This window comes from Cottoperca gobio, chromosome 24 (genome assembly GCF_900634415.1).
Source record: "Cottoperca gobio chromosome 24, fCotGob3.1, whole genome shotgun sequence".
Lineage (NCBI taxonomy): Eukaryota > Metazoa > Chordata > Actinopteri > Perciformes > Bovichtidae > Cottoperca > Cottoperca gobio.
The window spans coordinates 12,120,786-12,133,661 of record NC_041378.1 but is presented as its reverse complement, the minus strand read 5'-3'; the positions used below and the strand labels follow the sequence as shown (position 1 = coordinate 12,133,661).

The 12,876-nt window shown below is 42.7% G+C and overlaps 1 protein-coding gene across 1 annotated transcript in view; it reads right to left on the bottom strand.

The window, feature by feature from the left end:
* epb41l2 (erythrocyte membrane protein band 4.1 like 2) overlaps window positions 1–6,737 on the bottom strand; it is a 53,139-nt gene extending 46,402 nt beyond the window's left edge. The window contains 1 exon segment of the mRNA XM_029425997.1: window positions 6,602–6,737. The gene's annotated coding sequence lies outside the window, so the exon portion shown is untranslated.
* Between the last annotated feature and the right edge of the window lie 6,139 nt (window positions 6,738–12,876).

Genomic DNA, 12,876 nt, shown 5'->3' with positions numbered 1-12,876 from the left:
AGAGTAAATATAAGGAAAACTTGTTCTGCAATGATGCAATAGTGAGAATTTGAGCACTTTGGCAAACAGCTGCCTGACATTAATTTTCTAACCGTAACCCTAAAATTAGATATTCCCCTTGTGATGTTATTTTTAGAACTTCATCCTGTTTTCTCAATTACTGTGAGGACAGGACGCCCTTAAAGTCCGAACACACACGTCATTATGTGAAATATGTTGCAGCGACCGGCTCATCTCAATAAATCAATGACATGGCCAGACAGATTATTTAAGCTCCTAGTATCAGTTAATCCCAGACCGGCGACCTCTGACCCCTAACCAGGAAACAGGAAGTTTGGCAAAGGGGCGACTTTAAACCCTTCTCCTGTTTCACGCCATCTTTATCTTCAATTCAAAAATGTTGCCATACATACGTCTGAGTATCTGTGTTTGTCTCATTTGCAACCTGTTAACATAAAACAGGAAGTGCAAAACATCCGTGGAGTCATGTTTTTGGATCTCTCTCTGACCCTTTGTGAAGAAGAAACATTTACACTTTGTTGATTTTCCCACACATGTCCCACCCCCTCTCCTAGCTAACTTCTGTAACTTGATAGGTATTCTCATAGTTGTGAGCTGTGGAAAACACTGTCTATTGACCCTGCTTTCTGCCCGCCCCATCACAGACAAACAGACAGTTCACTGGGTTCTTTACACCCTTTACGAGAAGTTACTTCAGAGCTTCTCAAAGGCTTCTAAGGAGAACAAGTTAGCTGCTCTGCACTCCCTGTCAACCCTCTTCTGGCCCAGACACTCCTCTCCTCTCACTTCCGTTTCCTCCCCTCATCCCTTCCTCTTTATCGCTCTGCCCTGGTATCCCACCTCCTCTGTGCTCCCCACTTCTTCTCTTTTCAAGCCCTTCCCTGACTTTTGTGACAGCCCCAATGAATGGTGAACACATGATTAATGTGTAAAGTAAATTAATGATTAGTTAAATCAGTTATCAATCAAATGAACTTCTAATGGACACAATTTTCTGTCAATTTATAGACAAAATGATTGATGGATAATGAAAATAATTGCTAGTTAAAGCCCTTGGAGTTGGCTTTTAAAATAGTTTGATAGGGTATATTATTTTTATTCATTTATTACGGTTGGTTCATTATCCCATAGCATATGCTGTTGGTGATCACAAGCTTTCTGACTATCTCGTCTTGATATTCTGAAGTTGTGTCAAGGACTTGCCACCGAGTTGTTGTCAAAAATACAGATTACAGACTATTCTGAGTACTTGAAACGTTCAATACTCATTTTCCAAAATAAGAAAATGCTATTCCCTCAATTTTATGCCAGTTGGGTCAATTGTTCCCTGCGGTATCGAAAAAATAGTATTGAATATCAATATTTTTCAAATAATTAAGAGCCACTTAAAGCACATATTTATAGTCAAGCTTTTTTTATGTTGGCATGATATATTATAGTCGTTGAATATATACCACAATTTTGTATAGTTTTGTACATATGTATATAGGTGGACTATGCTAACGTTTCTGTTTGCTATTTTTCTATTATAAAGTACTCAATTTTATTATGTGCCATAAAGCAGCTTTCAGTCCGCATGGCCAAAGAGTTATTTAACAACGGTATGTTATTAAGATGCTGGAAGTCTGCAAGTTTGGATCGCAACAAGTTTTTGACCGTGTTATATTTATTTGCTACAGTGTTATAGCCTACAATATTAAAACATCAAGTCGGTTGTGGACCGGGCGAGATGTAATTTTGATGGAAATCACCTGCTGTGACGCTGTAATTTATTTATTATTTATAAACCCTCGTTCAAGCTTTACCTGCCTCCCGTGAGTACATTGGGTCTTCACAAAAACATTGAGGTATAAACCTCAGTGCCAACATCTCCTCCTGTTGCTCCCTAAGATGTGGCCTTTAAAAGATGAAGGCTCTGCTTCGTTCGTCCTGCCATGCTCTGTTCAGCCTCTCTGTGTGAGAATGTGACCCTCTGCTGATTAATCTGTTTTTAACTACGTTTGGCCCCCTGCCAAAGCCCCAGGCCCACGCTCTCTCTCTTGTTTTTTTATTCTATTGCTTCTTTCAGAGCCGGTCACTTGCTGGGGAAGGCAGTTTGCCCTCTCTTTATCCCTCTCTGGTGTAAAATGTTACCCTTCAGCACAAGGGGTTTCTATTCTCCTCTAATAGACCCTCTTAACACTCTCCTAATCTCCACGAACTCTATTTGATTTAACTTCCGCTTGTTGCGTCAACGCAATTAGAATAACCTCGATACTTAACTTATAGGCTGCTACAATAACTTTTTTCTTCTTCACATTTACATTTCTTGCCATTTAGCTACCCTACCTCCCTCTCCCTTTTTGTCCCCTCCATCACACACGTCCTCTTCATCTCCAACCTCCTTTCACCCTCCCCACCTCACCCGCCCTCCTTCCCTCACTGTCTCTGTAGCGGTAATAAGCTGAACATTGCATTACAGTTTCCATTCATCCGCACCTCTCTGATCTTCTCTGCATGAATACGAGTCCTGTGGTGCCCGCTGGCCGAGCGGCTCTGAAAGCTAGAGGCTAATACCCGCCGGTCACGGCTGACTGCTACACTGTAAAATATGTCCACCTTTAGTAATTGTTGCGACTGACCCAATGTCACTACAATCGTGGAGGAGATGAATGCTTTGAATTACAGTATTAAAAGCACCTTGATAGACTAGAAGGTGGAGATAAGATGTGCTAATCCACACAACTGGAAATCGTTTTCGGAAAGAGACATTTTGGAAAGTTGTAGGGAGAACTTAGTTTTCTCCGTGTATGCTTCTTTTCTAAAAACACAGTCAGTACTCGTCATTCAATGTGGGAAAGTAGGGCTATCTGTGTGTGCCTGAGTTGATGTGACGTGTTTTGCTCCTGTTGAACAGACAGGGTCACACACACTCAGGGATGTTCCCATAGCCTTTCCGAATGGTTAAGCAATATCTCTCACTCCCTCTGTCGCTCTCACTCAGTCTCTCTTTCTCCTCGTGTCCGACTCTTACTCACTTCCTCTCTACTTGTATCTGTATTCACTCCTTTCTGCTTTTGTCACTCCTTCTCTTGTTTCCTATTTTCGTCTCCATGTGTCTCTCCCACTTGCCCTTCTGCCCATCACAAGGTGAGAGAGGGCAAAGTACAAATAGAGTACTGCATGAGCATAAAATATGAAAGATGTCAATAAAAGAAGCATGATTCCATTTCATTTCCCTATTGTGGCAATGACAGCATTGTATTCATTATTTTTGTTTTAATCACAGTGCAAGCAAGACACCTACAGAAGACTATTTTTAATTATCAGGACACTTAAAAGTATCACCCGGTATGACTGCCCCATTGTTTGTTTCCAAGATTTTCTAAGACTTCTAATATCAAGTTCTAGATCTCTGACACCCAAGTGTTGTGACATTGGAAAGCACCAAACCACTGAAAATGCACTCAAAGCCATATTTTCATAAAATACACAAATCCAAAAATGACTGGGAAGCATGTTGTTTGCCTGACAATGCCCATACTGAGAGGAAAAAAACTAATCATGCACTCATTCTGGCTAACCCAGAGATAGATGCTACCTTTAATGAGCGGATACTCTCACCAGAACAACCAATTAGGGCTTCTCATTAGTGGGTTTGACAGAGCCGCCACTGTTCTTCGCATCCTGAGAGTCTGAGAATGAACTTGATGGTACTGATGATTATACTGTAGATAAACTGTACACGCAGAGGGAGGGGGCTTGACAGGAAAAACACACCAGAGTGCTTATTGCTAGATATCCCTTATATCTTACCAAACCAATAGTCCTTCCTGCTTACACAATGTTCTTTACTCTTTGTGAATGTATATAATTAAAGCTTTAATTGAGGTGGGTTTTCTTGCACTTAACTGTATGTGCACCTACATGTGAAGCCGTGCTAAATAACCTGAACACCAGTAATGCAATACATTATCACACAATAGTGCTGCAGAAAATAATACTTAAAGCATACGATTTTCAACTGCTGTTTTAATTTACACTCTGGCTATTTTTTGGGTGCTTTGTTTGTGTTGTTGGATTGAAAAATGTATCAGTGGGATCACATTTGTAATGTCAAAAAACCTAATATATGGATATAAATCTTTGACAGTCTTTGTCTAAATAAATTATCCACAATAAAAGTAACAATGTTTTTTCTTTTAAAGTCAGTCTTCATTAAAATGATTGGGTGGTTAGACTCATTCTTTCAATAACGTACTTTAGCTGGCTGTGTGGATGATGACTCTGTTATGTAACTTGTTCAATTCCACAGGGCTTCCACTCTGCTTTTAGAGAGGTTTAGGTGGTACCGGTTTCAAGCAGAAAGATTATAGATACATAGAGATGGGTTAGCATGGAAAACAAAAGATCATGTGTATGGAAAATCACCAGCTAGTTTATGCCCATCACATTAGTATAATGGTTATGCAAAGTCCAACCGGGTCTACAGTCCTCACCTGGCATCCTCGTGTATTTTGAAAGTCATTTGAGGAGAAATGTGACTTGATGATTGCTCATTATTTATAGAAAGTATCCAATGCAATTACTACAATGGCATACAATAAAGTAGGAATATCTGATTCTGAGTCCCACATGCACCATTACTGTCCATGACATTGTCCCTGCCCTGATGTCCTCCATTTCTATCTAACCTGCTTTCCTTTCCCCCAGAGGAGAAGAGACAAGAAGGCGGTTGGCACCAGAGCTGAGTTGTGCTGATTTAAGTGATGAGTAGTTGGTCTCACACACACACAGAGACACACACACATATATATAAAGACACATACTGTAGTTAGAGGCGGACTTAAGGGTGATTGTTATAAGCATAGCCGTAATATTAGTCTGTCTGTGTTGTTCTCAGTCATGGTAATGCTGCAGCACACCCGAACTCTGAACTACAAATGGCACGTATCAGATAGTTATTGATAATAAATTAGAGACAAATATCTTGAAGCGTACCAAGCTGCATTAAATCAGACTGTGGCACCATACAGACATTGATTATTCACCTAAATTGAATTATGTTGATGTAACAGATGTGTTTGCCAAACGCCACTGACTTTTTACACGTCAGCACAATCTCAGCTCAGTCCAGTGTTTCTGTCGGTTTGTCGGCCTACCCGCGTATTTGCCTGTGAACTATTTGAACCCGCAACATCTGTCAAACAAAGTATGACTTCAAAGGGCTCTGCCTGGGAAATACACACACATGTTATGTTCTGTGTGTACATACAGTTCAAAAAGTAGTATGGGTATGATGAGAAAGTAACTGAAAACAGAAACTGTGGTGCGGTCAAGGGCAGAGCCATCAAAATTGATACAAAATCTCAACTTTAGAAGGTTTAAAATCAATAATGTAAAGCAGAAATGTACCATGCACGGTATGGTTTAAACCACCATTCTTCAAATTAGAGTTTAAACAACAGTTCGATTGATCTTGAATTTGAGGTCCAACATTAGCAGATTACAATTACAAAGCATTCTTCCCCTTTCGGTTTCATATCTTTATAAACTAAATACTATCTTCTCTGGATGTTGGTTAAACTAAAAGCAACTTTACTACCTCCGTTTTCTCTGACAAGTTGGTATGGGATGTCATGCCCTCCACCTTTAAATGATCAATAAAGTACATGACTAATTGCTAATACTATTACACACATGCTGTTAACGCGTAATGTGATGTTCTGAACATCTCGGTTGCCACAGTCCCACCTGGAATAAAAAAACCCATCTTTTAAAATTCAGTAGCCACACTGGACTTCATTTCCCAGACATGTTTGTGAACCACTTTCTAGAATGAAACCAAATGAACGTTTTGAAAACAGTAACACAACGTGTTCCGTGTTACTAACTTTACAGTTGGTTGAAACACAACAACAACAACAACAACAGATACAACGGCTTAAAAATAAATTGTTCTCAACAGCTTGGTGTCTTCCAACAACCATGTAACCACTACTTGATAACCCAAAGGTAGGAAACAGCTACACGAATCGTCCCACAAAAACGGACGGGACGGATGTTTGAATAGTCTTTAAACGTTAGCATGATTACCGCCAACGTTAATTTGCCGTTAACGTAAAATAGCGGTGGGCTTCACCTACACCAGGAAATACAACCACCACAAGCAACGTAACGAGGTCTATTCATTTAGAAAATGCCTTTTAAGCGTGTCATTTACGCAGGTTTTACCTACGCTAAGTGTTTCCACGCATCCTTTGATGCTAACCACACAAAAACCATCCGAGCGAGATACAGCGGGACATGAAAGTAGTTTAGGGGATGATAACAGGGATAACGTGGAAAGAGATAGGCGCCATGAAGAGCATTATATCGAAGGTATGACTCCAGATAACGGATTTGAGTGGGAAGCGTGCGGTTTGTGTGACCATTTCCGAGAAATGCTTCTTGTTACTGTGTTTGTAAGTGCAGGTTGAGCACCTACACATTTTTACTGCAACAAAATCGACATTAAATACCCGAAAATCATTGAAGCAGCCGCAGTCGCTATTGGATACATCACGTGTCACATTTAAAAGGTGGTGAAATTAAACGTTACCTGTTGTAATTTTCAACGATGCGTGTGGAGAACTTTTCCAAACGTGGCCTCTCACTCTGTTCTCCTCCAAAAAATAACGTACGTCCCACTATCTCAGCCTCCAAAAATCTCCACTACAGTCCACACCGAAAATCTGGCCAGGGCTCAAAGCAGACGTGCCCATCATCCCCAAGACCCGCCCCTTACAGTGAAAAACATCTTTTAGCCGGCTCTCATTGGCTCAGCGGAGTCACTGTATTAGATCCTGAGATGTGATTGGCCGCCCGCGCTACCCATTCGAGTTGGACGGACGTTTTTTGCAGATGTGACAGTGCTTGCGTGACGAGATAGCTCTCTCTAGAGGACGAATATCAGCACTGCAATATGGTGACGTTCACTGGTTTTGTTGTTTTTCTCATATATTTTAATCCAGAATTGGAATAGGAATTTGGTTACCCGAAGAGCATTTGTTTTAGGTGTCGTTGGCCTCCTGTTCAAGACCTACAGTATTTCCTTTTTGAAAAAAGGCTACTACTCCTAAGGCTACTTTTTAATATTTTTTTTACTTACATTTTTAATTATTGATAGAAGTTGATGAAGCTCATCTCTTTGTTTGTTTTGTTTTCTTGTTTGTTTATTTTGTCTGCTTTGACTTTGCAAAACATATTTTCATATTCATTTGTTTAACATCTATGTGTTAAACTAACACTTAAAATCTTGATTGACTATTTGTTTACTTCTTCCACACTCAGTTGATCTTTCTCTTCTCAACTCGTTCTTACTCACACAGAAAGGGCACCCTGGTCATTACATAACATAAGGTACTCCTTTGCACACACACACACACACACACACACACACACATACACATCTCTAACATACTGTGTATACCAACACCCACACCCAGATTAGTAAAGCTCAAGTAATAAGCTTATAGCGTAAGGTAGCGTGGAGATTTGACATCTACAAAAGAGGAGGAGTAAACAACCACATAAAAACAACCTCAATGTATAGAATAATACAAACAACTACAAAAGAACATTTAGTGAGTAAAATACTAATATTACTAAATAATTACAATTATTTTGTGACAAAAACTGTCAAGAGAAAAGAAAATTTTGTAAGCAGAAATAATCACATTATGCACACATAAGGCATGTTTCAGTGGACTCACCATTATAAGGATCCAGTAGAGAAGCACAGCAGGCCAGTAGAGCGTGCACACACAAACACAGAGGAATGGAGAGAAGGAGAACAGAAAATCAGATATTTCTTTGAACCCGTGGCACATCAACATGCTTATTTTATGAGCTGCGTCTGCTACACTTGCAAACCTCAAATTTAGTTGAGAACCAACGCTGAGTAATGAGGAATTATAATATAGTTTCACGCAATAACATTATATAAATAAAATAGATTTTACTGGCTGTTTGTTTACAGTTACATGAGGAAAAAAGTGACGCAGCTGATTCCTGTCCACCCTCGACAAGTGTCAGTCTAATTTTGTTTAACGTAATATTCATATTTTAGGAGAGTGAATGGAAAGAAGCCCACACTGGAACATTTAATCACACAAATAATACAGGACTGAGTGAATTAAGGTCTCCTCCAGATTCTGTCCCTGAAATCTTCAACCATTTGGCCTCACCTGTCCTTAAAATGAAGAGCAAGCTGCTGAGGAGGACTCACGAAGAACAGCTTGACCTTTTATCAGTACGAGTTTGGATCAAAATAAGATCAACACAGGGTGTCTACATGGTAATATCCATTCATTAATAATAATAATAATAATATATAAGTAGGTCATTCTTTTGAACTTTTAGTGTTTGTGTGACTTCACACAACCACATAAACTTAACTAAAGATGTCTTCTATGAGTCAGCGAGTGCACCATGATGGTTTTATCAGTTTTATTGCACTATTTTACTATCCATTTACAAGATATAACATTGATAACGCTGTTAAGGTCACACTGAAGACACTACTGACAGAAATATAAGGCTACTACAGAGCTACTTGTGCATGCTGTTTTAAATATCTAATGACATTTTTTTTAAAAGCCAATAAAATCAGAAAGTTGTACCTGATTGTCAAAGGTCCCATATTGCAGAAATAGTTCCTACATTGAGAATTGGTCTTGACTGTTCACCTAATCAGCCTGACCTGATCTAAGATGTCTCTCTTCTCTGCTATAGTATGTCTCTACGCCTCCTATCCTCCTGTTTTGCCCTACAGAATCCTCTCAGCGCACACAACAGTTGTCTCTTTTGTCTTATGCCGAACGCCTCGTGTTCTTGCTGTAAACAGATTGTGCTAGTGTCGATAAGCTAAACAGGCTTGGCTATCAGAAACACAGCGTCCTACAGCCAGGGAGCTACAGTAGGCTAGTTGTGTGGCTTCCCATGCAGGCATGAGATCAAGCCAGTGCAGATTCTCTGGAGGATTAGTGGCCAGCCCTTCTGAGGAGAATTACCCTGACACAGCCATCTGGACAGCAAAACATTGCCCACTGGACCATCTATAGTCCTGCCAACTCTGGTCCCTGATAATCAGATATTGCTCAGTCATTCTTCCACCCCGACCAGAGAACAGCAATCAAGCATTTAACCCTTTACCCTGGTTTAAGAAACTATCCTATGAAACTATGCTTAAATATAGTGGCTTAAAGCTGCACTGTATTTGTAATTTGCACTATTTTTGTAATTTGGATCGTAGCCAAAAAGGGAGTTATTTAATGGTAAGTTCAATATGTCTACATGTAGAACTCTTTCAGAGATTGTGTTAAGTATTTTGTGCTTGGAATATAAATAGTAATTCATTATCAGTCGGAGCTTTACGATACGAGATCTTAGAGATTGTGGTTAAGATTAAAAAGATAACATTGCTCTACAGTGTGAATGTTTTTATTCATATTTTCTCATCCCTAAAGCTTTTGATATGCTGCGACTTTACAAACTTTGTTATGGAAGTAAACACACAAGCAAAACATTCCACACGCACAATTAGAAGTCAGCTGACAGCATCAAAGTGCTTTTACATGAATGCTTTTACAACCTCACTGCCCATTAGCCAGTTCACTTGAGTCTCCTAAAAAGATATGTTTTATTTTACTATTAATAAAGAAATAAATACAATTTTCTTTTTACTCTGCGCAAGTAATATCTATTCCATATAAACCACAACATGCAGAAGCAATACATATACACTGAAACACGCACCACATAACCAGTTTTCATAATGCAAACCACCATATATGCTCAGCAGAGGAAGACAAACTCATCGCTCATTTTTCTGACATATTACTACTAATAAACATCAAAACTGAAAACTTAGTGGCATTGAGTATAATCTTATGGACAAAGCAAATGTTCTATTATCTGAACACTTTTTAAAATTCTGAAAATATGTTATTGCACTGTTGCCTGTATAGATACACACAAATGTACACACCCAGCTTGAAGACATGTAATTGCTTTTAAAAACCTAATACTAATACAACCCACACATCAAATTGTATGTTACCTGACAACTAGTAGATCATCAAGCTGCTTGACTGGATTGAGCATTTCCTTGTAAGGCTCCGGTTCTCTCGTTCGCTCTATCTTAACGAGTGTCGAACAAATACCAAGACACTGAACAAATATTTCTCTCACAATTCGCATCTGTTTGTTTTTGTAATGTCAAACACCAGCGCGCTCTCTCTCTCTCTCTCTCTCTCTCTCTCTCTCTCTCTCTCTTCTCCCATCTCAGTCTTCTCTGTCCTCTCTGTATCTATCTCATCCTCCTCTCTCCCCCTCTCCACGGCTGGTCTTTGGATCTGGCGTCTGCCTCCCCCCATGGAAGCCTCTGGATGGACCCATGTCTCGCGTTCAGTCCTATGTGTGGCTCGTCCCGGTCCCCTGGGTGCGCTCTGATCCGCCGTCACTGAACTGCCATGGCGTTCTCTTCGCCTCTGTAGGGGCAGTAGATCGGGCGCGCACCGCCGACGCTCCGCCCAGTGGCCGAGCTCCCCGCGGATGCGCTGCCTCTCGCCCCATGAGCGGCCCGCGCGCGTCTGCGGCACGTCCAGGCTGGCACGGTCGGCTGCTCTGCCCACGGCCCAGGGCTCTTCGCCGTGTGGTCGAGGAGCGCGGTAAGAGTGTGTCCGATGACACGTTCGGGAATAACGATCGGTCGCCAAGGGGGCGGGGGAGGCGCGAGACGCACCCGGCGTCAAGTCAGACGGATCTTAGGCGGGTCGGGCGCTGCAACTGCCTGCGGCGTGCTCTTTCGCTCTCCACCATATAGTCTCGCTATCTCTTCTCTTCGCGTTGTCCTCTCCCCGCTCGTTCTCATTGTGCTCTTCAACCGGGGCTTCGCTCAGCGTGCAGAGCTCGCAGCCGTGCCGAGTCCCACCGCTGTTCCGCGCCGTAACCGCTCTCGTGCGCGGCACGTGTGCTCTCTGACGTGCCCTATCGGCTGGTTGGCGGGGATGTACTGTGCCCGTCGCTGCTGCGCGTCGGTCTGCAACGCCATAATTGTGTGAGTCCTCCTTCTTCTCTCTCTTTCTGCTCTCGGTCTTCTTCCCTCTCGCGCTCTTCCTGGTCTGTCGCCCCCCCGGTTGGTTATGGTGTGCTGTTCTAGTGTCTTGTGTTGTCGCTCTGATGTTGTCTCATCCTCCTGAATTGTTTCTGGTTCAGGTCCACTGCGCTTCACCGTGCTTTCTGGTTCGCTCGTTTCGCGTTTCACCTTCGTTGGTTCTCTCTACTTCCCTCTCTCTCGCTTTCGTCCTTACCGACCGCCTCCTCTCGGCTCCTGGCTGTTCCTTCCTGGCGGCTGCATGTTTCTCGCCTCGCCCGTATGTCCCTGGCTCGTTTCTCTTTGCGTGGATTTTACTTTTGCCATCCTGTAGTATGGCCTGCGTTCCTTCCATTCAGTGCCTCTACTTGCCTTGGTTCTCTCCAACGTTCATCTCTCCCCTGCAGCCCTCGCCTAGCCTCTGCCCGTCCTACTGCGCGCAATCCATCTCCGGCCTTATTCAACATTGCTCACTCTCTTCTCCGTTCCCCGTATGTTCTCCCTATGTTTACCTCCTGCCTGCGTTGTCTATTTCCCCGACTGCCCCGCTCACCTAGTCTCGCTCGTCTTGCCCTTCGATGTTGTCTTCGAGTTCTCGCCTGTATCTCAGTCGCTATCTTGCTCTTTGTCTCCATTACCTATCTCTTTAATCTATTCAGAGTCGCTGGCCCCACCCATAGTCCGAGCAGGCAGGAAACGGAGAGGCGTGTGAGGTGGTGAAAATAGCTGGCCTCGAGAAGTCATCTACACGATATGAGTTGCCCCGGCTGCTGTGTCTACTTTTTCTTCCTCTGCTACGCCCCCGTCCGCTTCTCGGCTTTTATCCTCTCCTTTCTCTACTGCCTTTAACTCTCTATACGTCTTTTGCGTCTGCTGTTCGCGTCCACCTGTCCCCGTATTCGCTCCCTCCCGTCCCTGAGAACTTTGTGGGTACTATGTCGGGGCAACGGAGTGCGGACTCGGGCGGAGGCAATGAATATCTCAGCGCGGGCGAGACAGCTCATGTGCCCCCGTGGGGCGTTTACTCGCCTCAAGCATTACCTCTGTTCGCGGCGCTGCATCCAGCGCGATGCCCGATCTTTCTATCGGCTTCCAATTCGGCCCTTTTACGGCTCCACGGCCTTCCCTTCCGCCGATTTCTCTCTCTCTTTCCTCCTAGGTTTGTTCGGCCTCTTTTTCGTCTTGCAGCAAGGTGTGGTGTGTGCTGGTACTTCCTAACTCCTACGCATCAGCCATTTCAGCTAATGATAGATAGTAAGTCAGATGAGACGACGGCATCCCAACTACTTTATAAGATGAGTAAGACAGACAATGAGAAGGCAATACCCAGTATCATTAAGAAGAGAGAGTACTGGCGATGCACGTTTTTCGTTGGTCTAATGCGCCATCCGAGGGATACACCCCTGGGTGGTAGGGCTTTCTCCCATATTCCTCTCTTGTTCTCCTACACCGCCTTCCACTTGCTCCTATCTCTAACACCTTATCACTCTCTCTTCCTTAGCTCGTCGGGGGCAACTTGGGGGGGGGGGCACTACTGGGTCAGGTGAAAGGGTTAGGGCTGTGTGTGTACTAGTATTAGTCATATTGGGTTTAAAGTAAGTCTCTGAACAATGTCCTCCTATAAATTGAATGTCCTCCTATGGGACAAAAACGTGTGTGTGTGTTTGTACATGTGTGATGGAGTAAACAGTCATAGGTGTGCCTCACACCCACAAACTAGGAACTGCTTCTCACAATGG